This window comes from Lepidochelys kempii, chromosome 6 (genome assembly GCF_965140285.1).
Source record: "Lepidochelys kempii isolate rLepKem1 chromosome 6, rLepKem1.hap1, whole genome shotgun sequence".
Lineage (NCBI taxonomy): Eukaryota > Metazoa > Chordata > Testudines > Cheloniidae > Lepidochelys > Lepidochelys kempii.
In genome coordinates this window covers 77390948-77400184 of record NC_136385.1, presented here as the reverse complement: position 1 = coordinate 77400184, position 9237 = coordinate 77390948, and positions in this window count along the sequence as shown.

Below are 9237 nucleotides of genomic sequence, written 5' to 3'. Positions count from 1 at the left end.
AGAAAGTCCTTCAGAATGTAAATCAAAGGTACTTTTTGCCCATGCACCTCCAAAACTGGTGATGTTAGGTTGGGTTGGCCTCAGTTTCCATCATGAGGCTTCATCTTCCTCAGGACTCAGGACCTTCTTGGTTTGAGGATCCCATTTAGGAAAATCCCTTCTAGATACATCCCTCTGAATGAACCTGTTTTTTGGTTTGGTGGAAGACCTTTCTATCCAGGTTGGTTCAAATTTCATCATTTTTTTTATCCCTTTTCCACAGACCACAGCTCTTCCATTTAGAGTTTTCTTTGTCATCCTCTTGGCTGCTTTTCTCTGAGCTCTGTGGACCCATCTTTACTTTAATGATTATTCTTTTCACAGCACTTAGATACAGAGTGATCAAAACAAACAAATATATACTAAATGCCCCTTCTCCTCTTCCACTGGTAGGGCCGCGGTGTTGCCTCTCTCCTCTCTTGCCCCAGCCTGACCTTTTCTGTCATGATACCTACCAGCAGTAAAAGTCAACTGCACTTTTCTGTGGCTGTTTTCATTTTTGTTTTGAATATGCGTACATGGGAAATGTTATTGTTCTCATTTTGTTCTCTAAAGGAAATCCAGTCTTAAATATTGATTTTGCTTTCCCCATAAATTTTCAATGTGTCCCAGATTTTTTTTGTATTGCTAAAACAACTGCTTTGTAGAAGCTGTCGGGTGAGGGGTTGAGGGGAGAAGCTGAAGATTTTGGCAGCTGGATGGGGGACAATTTGGGCTTTAGAGATATGACACTGGGCCAGAAAGGGTTAAGCAACTAGCAGGCTAAATGACCCAAATTAAACCTTTAAAGATATATTAGGAAAGTCTGTAAATGGTAATTAGGGCTATTCCTTATAAATAGCTAACAAAGCCATGTTAGACAGACTAGAGTTTTGAAATGTAAACCTATATTGTTAGAGAATTGAAAGAAGATAGTGATTGTAGTGGTCTGTTTACCTATATCTTGTTGGAGGTTAACAATGTAACCAAATGGTTCCTATCTGTTACTATATTCTGTTGATTCAGAGGTCAAAAGAGGATATGAACATTAAGATGGAACTTGGGTGTAATAATATCATTGTCTATATTTCTCTTTGAAGTTTGTAGTAAACTGTCTATGAACTGCTTAATGAATAATTACCTTATGCTGATGAATGCAACTCATTACCCATGTACACGTAGGAAATAGGAGGTTTTACTTCAAAGCCACAATGGAATGCCTGCTGGCAAGAGGCTGCCAGAGATCTATAAAAGAACTCTATGATCCCATTCCTATATCTCAGATCTGCTTAAGCCTCATCAAGGGAAGTTTGAGTCACAAGACTGAGGTCTCCAGCTCCAGTCTGGATCACCTTGATAAGTGGACATGGTCTGCCTATTTTGGACTATAACCTGATGAACTGATTCTGGAAAGAAGTTTTTGCAACTCTACAGTTCACCATCTCTACTATGAAACTGACTTAAGAACTTTATTCATATCTGTATGTATAAAGATCTTTTAACCAGTACTCTTTCTTTTCTTTTAAAATAAAGTTTAGTTTAATTAATAAGAATTGGCTGTAAGGGTGTATTTGGGTAAGATCTGAAATATTCATGGACTTGGTGGATAATGTGTCTGATCCTTTGGGATTGGTATAACTTTATATATGATGAACAAAATTTTCAGTAATCCTCATCATATTAGACTTGACTGTCTGCTTTAAGTGTTTTTGGCTTCTGGGTAACCAGTAAGGTATTGTAGAAACTGTTTTATTGCTAGCTTCGTGAATCTAATTATTAGAATTACCACCAGTTTTGGGGATTGTCTGCTCCATCAGGGCAAACTGCAGAGAATGGAACAATCTCAGTGTGGGCCTCCTAGGACCCCGGTCACGTGAGATTTGGGCATTTGTGGGAGGCGGTTTGGGATTTGGGGATAAACATGTTAGCTGATATTTTTGCTAAATTGATCAGTTATAAGTTAACAACATTGACATTTAAATTATCATTATTAGGTTTCAGAGTTGAGGATCACCTGAGACAAGTGGGGGCATCTCACACATCTCTTAGAACTAGTGTTTTAGGCCATGCACAGCCTCAGGAATATGACACTGCATTGATTTACATTCAGTTCACATTTGATTTTACAACATCATTCTGTGGTAAGGAGTAAATTCTATTGCAGAATACAATATACCGAGATCCACGCCTGCTTTTTTTCATTGCTCACATATGTCCAGCCTTGATGAGAGCTATAGAAATGTCTGTAGTAGATTTTTTGAGAGGGAAAGACAATACTTTTATTTCATATGCTCATTTGTTTACATTTCATTTGTGCATTAAAAAAAATAGACAAATGCACTGGATTCATTTTCTTATACTCACAAAGTAGATTCTTGATTTCTCTTTCTGTGGCAGTCACACCTTCCAGGCAGGGAGTTGCTTTCAAACTTTAGTGGTTCACTCCCTCCCTGCTGGAGACCAATTGTGTCTTATTTGCAATGCCACTGGTTGAGGGAGCAGCTATGCTGAGGTCTTTCCTTAGCCTACCCTTCCCAAATGGCACTGGGATGCCCTTCTGCCAAGCCACTGGACCAGAGCACTCTTTGTGGTATAGCCTCCTCCCAGTGCACAAGCAATATAACCATTTCAGCATTAGCCACAACGGGTATGAACTTCAATCCTCCAAAAGAATTTGAAGCTGTGGCTTGAAAAATGATACTGCCTATTTATTAAAACAGCAAGCATGATCGTACCAAGCCAACTTACTAGTTTAACAGATGGGAGCTTGTTAAAATCTTTATTCCTATATGTTAAGAACCCATTTTTGCTACAAATTGTGAAGTATGACTTGTGAATCAAGCCCCAGAGGAATGGATGGCTCATACTCTTCAGTTCTCAGTTTCACCTTCAAGACTCAAGATTTTTCCTCTCCAAAATATTTTTTCCCCCTGAATAAATCAAATCATTCACATCATTCTCAATAGCTCTTACCTGACTTCTGGCTTTTATTTTTCCTAGGACACCCTGAAATCTGCTTTACTAGTGAACAGGGAGCAGAATGAAAATTTTTATTCGAGGCCTGATTCTATCAACTTTATTCACAGTGACTAATCCCTTACTCAGTGAGTAATCTGGTTGATTTTAACAGGACTACTACTCAACCAGTAAAGTATTACTGTGGCAGAATGGACTCTTAAGAAGGATAATTTTAAACTATGAAGGCCTGTAGGAGAAGAACAGCTTAGAAGTTGCTGTGTGCCCCCCTTATTGCAACCCTGATGGTAAAGCTGAGCACATACCTCACCTCTACCTCTTATTTAAAAAAAAAAAAAAAGTCTGAGTGGGTAGTTTGCCTTTGTCCTTGCCACAGTCCTCAACCAGAAGGATAACAATGGCACTTCATCAGTAGACCTCACCTGAGATTATCCAAGGACCTAAAAGTGCTTTACAAAGGTAGCCAAGTAGTAGCCTTCCCCTCTCCCATCTTACAGCTGCGGAGCCTTTGGCGCAGACAGGTTGAGTAAGCTGCACAAGGTCACATAGCGTAAGTGAGTGGCAGAGCCAAGGAAGTGCTTCTCGCCTCCCGCTCCTGTCCTGCTTCAGCCCATTAAAAGGATCTTCCTCTCACTGCTTTCCACTCTGTCCTGCCAAGGGAAGCAGTATGAGAAAAAGCACAGGGAGTCCACTGAGCTGTGGGGAAACCATAGCACAAAGAAGCAGATAGGCAGGAAGACAAAATGATGGGTGAAGAAGCTCTAGAGCAGAAAACGGATACTTTTTTTTTAAAGGTGTGTTTACTTGGAAGCTCCTTAGTGCACTCTTTGTTTTTAAACTTGGCCTTCAAGTAACATCGAGTCACTATTGTATGAGGCACGGAGTTGACTCTGTTCTCCTACTGGACATTCAGGATTTGAATTTCTTGAGGATGTAAAGGAGGATCATTTTTTTTAAGTGTGGCCCCAGCCCACCCACTGCCCATGACTGTCACAACAAAACTGGAGATTGAAGGGTGAAGGACAGGATGGAGATAAGATGAAAGGGATTAGAAAAAAGAAAAAAAAGATGAACAGACTATGTTACAAAAGACCACTTGTCTCTTCCTTCTTACCTTTGTGGCCTGTGGAAAGCCTGGGGTCAGCACAGGTGGAGGAACACTGGGATAGGGCAGCTCCTCTTGGAGGTGGCATTATTTACTGGTCCTGTGCAATTCAGAATGGCAGGTAGCATAGTTTAGAATAAAAATCTTAAAAACCATGATCTGAATCAAAGAGTAAAGGTCAACTGCCTCTTCCCAGATTCATTGCGAGCACCTCAAGATCTCAAGACAGGTCCATGTCTTTCTGTCTCCTTCTTTTCTGAGATAAGAGACATTTCTTATCTCTTCCTTAACTGACTTGTTCAATGCAATAAGGGCACTTGCCCTGACAGGCAAACTGGAAAGGGGGAACTCTTGCACACCCATAAAACAAGACTAGGATGAGGATTCAATATAAAACTTCTTAATCCTCTAGGACTTGTAACTGGCTTCCTAGGATGCTTTGAGTTACTTGGCAACATTCCAATGCCAATTATACACATTCCAGGGATTGCTTTTGGTCTGAGAGTCTTCCCCTATTAAGCCTACAGGACTTGAATACCCAGATATGTGTCCTTCCATCATCATGTTCTAGTTAAACTGCTACTTGCAAAAGAACTGCTGCAAGGTCCATCCATACTGCAGTTCCTCCCTTAGAAGACTGGAAGAGGAGAAGGGTATCAACTACCTATGAATACATCACAGTGCAGGTATAAGGCCTCAAATATAACTTTGTGTATATTCAGGAAGAGATCATGTAAAATTCGGGTTTCAGAGTAGCAGCCGTGTTAGTCTGTATTCACAAAAAGAAAAGGAGTACTTGTGGCACCTTATAGAATAACAAATTTATTTGAACATAAGCTTTCATGAGCTACAGCTCACTTCATCGGATGCATTCAGTAGAAAATACAGTGGGGCGATTTATATACACAGAGAACATGAAACAATGGATCTCTTGTGTGGACTGGTCCAGACTGAGGTTGATGGTGGGATGGAAATTGTTGAAATCATGGTGGAATTCCTCAAGGGCTTCTTTTCCATGGGTCCAGATGATGAAGATGTCATCAGTGTAGCGCAAGTAGAGTAGGGGCATTAGGGGACGAGAGCTGAGGAAGCGTTGTTCTAAGTCAGCCATAAAAATGCTGGCATTCTGTGGGCCATGCGGGTACCCATAGCAGTGCTGCTGGTTTGAAGGTATACATTGTCCCCAAATGTGAAATAGTTATGGGTGAGGACAAAGGCGCAAAGTTCAGCCACCAGGTTTGCCGTGACATTATCGGGGATACTTTGTGTGGAATGTTGGTGTAGAGGGCTTCTACATCCATAGTGGCTAGGATGGTGTTTTCAGAAAGATCACTGATGGATTGTAGTTTCCTCAGGAAGTCAGTGGTGTCTCAAAGATAGCTGGGATTGCTGGTAGCATAGGGCCTTAGGAGGGAATCTGCATAGCAAGACAATCCTGCTGTCAGGGTGCCAATGCCTGAGATGATGGGGCGTCCAAGATTTCCAGGTTTATTGATCTTGGGTAGCAGATAGAATACCCCTGGTTGGAGTATTCTATAACCCCCCCCTCCCCCGCTGGTAATAGCTCACCTTACCTGATCACTCGCCTTACGTGTGTATGGTAACACCCATTTTTTCATGTTCTCTGTGTATATAAATCTCCCCGCTGTATTTTCCACTGAATGCATCCGATGAAGTGAACTGTAGCTCACGAAAGCTTATGCTCAAATAACTTTGTTAGTCTCTAAGGTGCCACAAGTACTCCTTTTCTTTTTATGTAAAATTCAGAGAGCCAAAATCAGTCAAGAACACTATGGGCTTGATTCTCAAGTAAACTGTTTTTTTGTTCAGCTCCATGGAGTTATGCAAGTGTAAAACCAGTGTAACAGAATGGAGAATCAACCCATCTGTATGCTGCTCTTCACAATAAAACACTTACACTTACCGTCTAAGAAATCATCATCATCATAATGTCAATTTAAATCGTGATGTGCTGTGCTGAATACTTCCCTGCAAAGATTCATGCCATATGGGCTGAAGAGCAAAATGGGCACTGTTTATTTCTAAAAGAATGAGAAATATGAGCTTGGAATATGCATTGCTTGGTCCTGCCAGGCAGACAGACAGGATTTGCTGAGGAAGAGGCCAGATCTACTGCATGTCTGGCTTTTTTGCCTGTTTGGTGGCATATGTCCCATGAGTTTGTGGCTTCAGTCTAGTTCTAGTGGAATGATGTCCAGACCACAAAAATCATCACTCCTCAGCAGTATCAGCTGATACCAAGGATTCAATGGGCATCATGGAGACTGAATTGCCCTCTTGCACCGATCGTTTTCTGTCTAAATGCGTCCATTAAAGCAATTTTTTCCTGAGGAAACCTCCAGAGTATTTAGCCATTATAATGCCTATCCATTTCCATCTCTGGGGCTGAATTCAAGCCAATGAGATAGTGCCTTTCACTTCTATCTCTCATTACCAATCCTGAGCCATCCAGAAATTCCAAGACCAGAAGTGACCACTGGGATCATGCAGCCTGAGCCACAGAACTTCCCCACAATAATTCCTAGAGCCCTATCTCTTACAGAAACATCCAATCTTGATTTTAAAACTGTCAGTGATAGAGAATCCACCAAGACCCTTGGTAAGTTATTCCAAATGCTAATTACTCTCACCATTAAACGTGTACACCTTAATTCCATTCTGAATTTGTCTGGCTTCAACTTCCAGCCACTGGGTTGTGTTGTACCATTCCTTGCCAGATTAGAACCCAGTATTAAATATTTGTTCCCCATGCAGATACTTACAGACTGTAACCAAATCTCCCCTTTACCTTCCCTTTGTTAAGCGAAATAGATTGAGCTTTTTGAGTCTATCACTGTAAGGCATATTTTCTTGTCCTTTAATCTTTCTTGTGGATTTTCTCTGAACCTTCTCCAATTTATCAACAACCTTCCTGAATGATGTGCACCAGAACTGGACACAGTATTCCAGCAGCAGTAGCATCAGTGGCAAATATAGAGGTAAAATTACCTCTTGACTCCAATTTGAGACTCCCCTGTGTATGCAACTGTGACACTTTCCCAGCATCACCAACCCACCGTTCATAGATGCAAAAAGAGCAGTCCTTTTTGCTCTGTCTATGATGGATATCCAAAGCGTCTTACTTGTCAGCCAGCAAATATTCAAAATGCTCTCTATTGTTTGTTCTCTGGTGTGCTGATCCCCATGTTAACTTGGAAGGCAACGTAGCTCCTATTGGATTTGACTTACAATGCTTTATTTATATCAGAGACGGGGCATGGTGAATAGATCTGCTTTGTCTGGGAGAAAACCTGTTTGTCAACTCTGCTTTGTTACACAGTTTAAAACATATTTTAGTAGGTACATATAACTCTTTAAATGTCATCTGTACATACATTTCCCAATGCTATTGATGATCAGCATGTTCCTGGCTTTCACTTATGATCTCACACAACATTCTTTATAGATAAATACCATGACAGCAATGTATTGGGTGAATTGAGTTTGTCAGGCCTGTTAGGAGTCGCTGACACAGCGTGGTGAACCCTTTGCCAGCTGGCACCAATGGGCCTCTGTGTCAGAACATACTAGGATTGCATTAGCTCTTTTGACCACAGCGTAACACTGGAAGCTCATGTTCTGCTGATTGTCCACCATGACCTCCAAATCCTTTTCAAAGTGAGTGATTCCCAGGTTTGAGTTCCCCGTCTCTTGCTGGAGGATTCTCTGCTCCTTGAGGTCTTCAAACTACAATTTGAGGACTTCAATAGCACAGATATAGGTGTGAGGTCTTTTTTAGGAGTGGTGGGTGAAGTTCTGTGGCCTGCATTGTGCAGGAGGTCAGACTAGATGATCATAATGGTCCCTTCTGACCTAAATATCTATGAATCTATGAGTCTCATATGGCCTACTTTTTTTGTTCCTAGATGTATACATTTACATTTAGCTGTATTAAAACCCTTGCTTCAGCCCAGTTTACCAAGCAATCCAGATTGCTTTGAATCAGTAACCCCTCATTACCATAGATTCCAAGGCCAGAAGTGACCACAGGGATCATGCAGCCTGACCTCCTCCACAACACATAGGCCACAGAACTTCATCCGGATTTTGGAGTTGGAGAATCAACTGTGGGGGCCATTGTCATGCACCACCTCCCTAGGCAAGCAAGTAGGGCCATTAATCATCTCTTGCTATGCTGGACTGTGACACTCAGCAATGTGCAGGACATAATGGATGTATTTTGCAACAATCAAGTTTTCGAACTGTGTTGAGGCGATAGCATGCATGTCCTTAGTTTGGCACCAGCCCACCTTGCCACAGAATACACTAACAGAAAGGGCTACTTTTAGCTGCGTATGCAAGTATTGGTGGATCACTGGGGATGATTCACCAGTATCAATGTGGGCTGCTCAGGGAAGGTGCAAGATGCTTGCATCTTTAAGAACTCAGGACTGTTCAGAAAGCTGCAAGCATGGACATTTTTTCCCAATGGGCAGAGTACCACTGGCGATGTTAAAATTCCAGTGGTGATTCTGGGAGACCCAGCTTATCTCTTGCTTCCCTGGCTCATAGAGCCATACACCAGCCAGCTTGACAGACTCAAGGAAAGACTCAACCAGTGCAGAATGACAGTTGAATGCTCTTTTGGGAAGGCTGAAGGGACGCTGGCTTTGTATATTCACAAGATTGGATCTCAGTAAGAAAAACATCCCAATGGTTATATCTGCCTGCTGTGTCCTATGTAATATCTATGAGGCAAAGGGGGGAAAGTTGCTGCTGGGTGGCGCAGCTGTCTGCTGACTTTGAACAACCAGACACCAGGGCCATTAGAAGAGCTCAACACAGAGCTACATGGTTTCGGGAAACCATGAAAGAGCAATTATCAGTCAGGCACAGTAATGTAGTGTGGCGGACTGTGCTTCACTTGACCCTGAAGGTTTGGGAGCTATTAGGAATTATGTAGTACTTGGTGTACATTTATGAACATACCGCAGTCTTTTAATACACCCCTGAATTCTGTGGTGCTTGTGCTACATTGAAATGATTACACTGTGTTTTTCACTGAACCTATGAGTTCTGTGGCTTCGTTCAATTACAAACAGTGAGTGCTTTGAGTAGCATCCTGCATTCTATGTTGT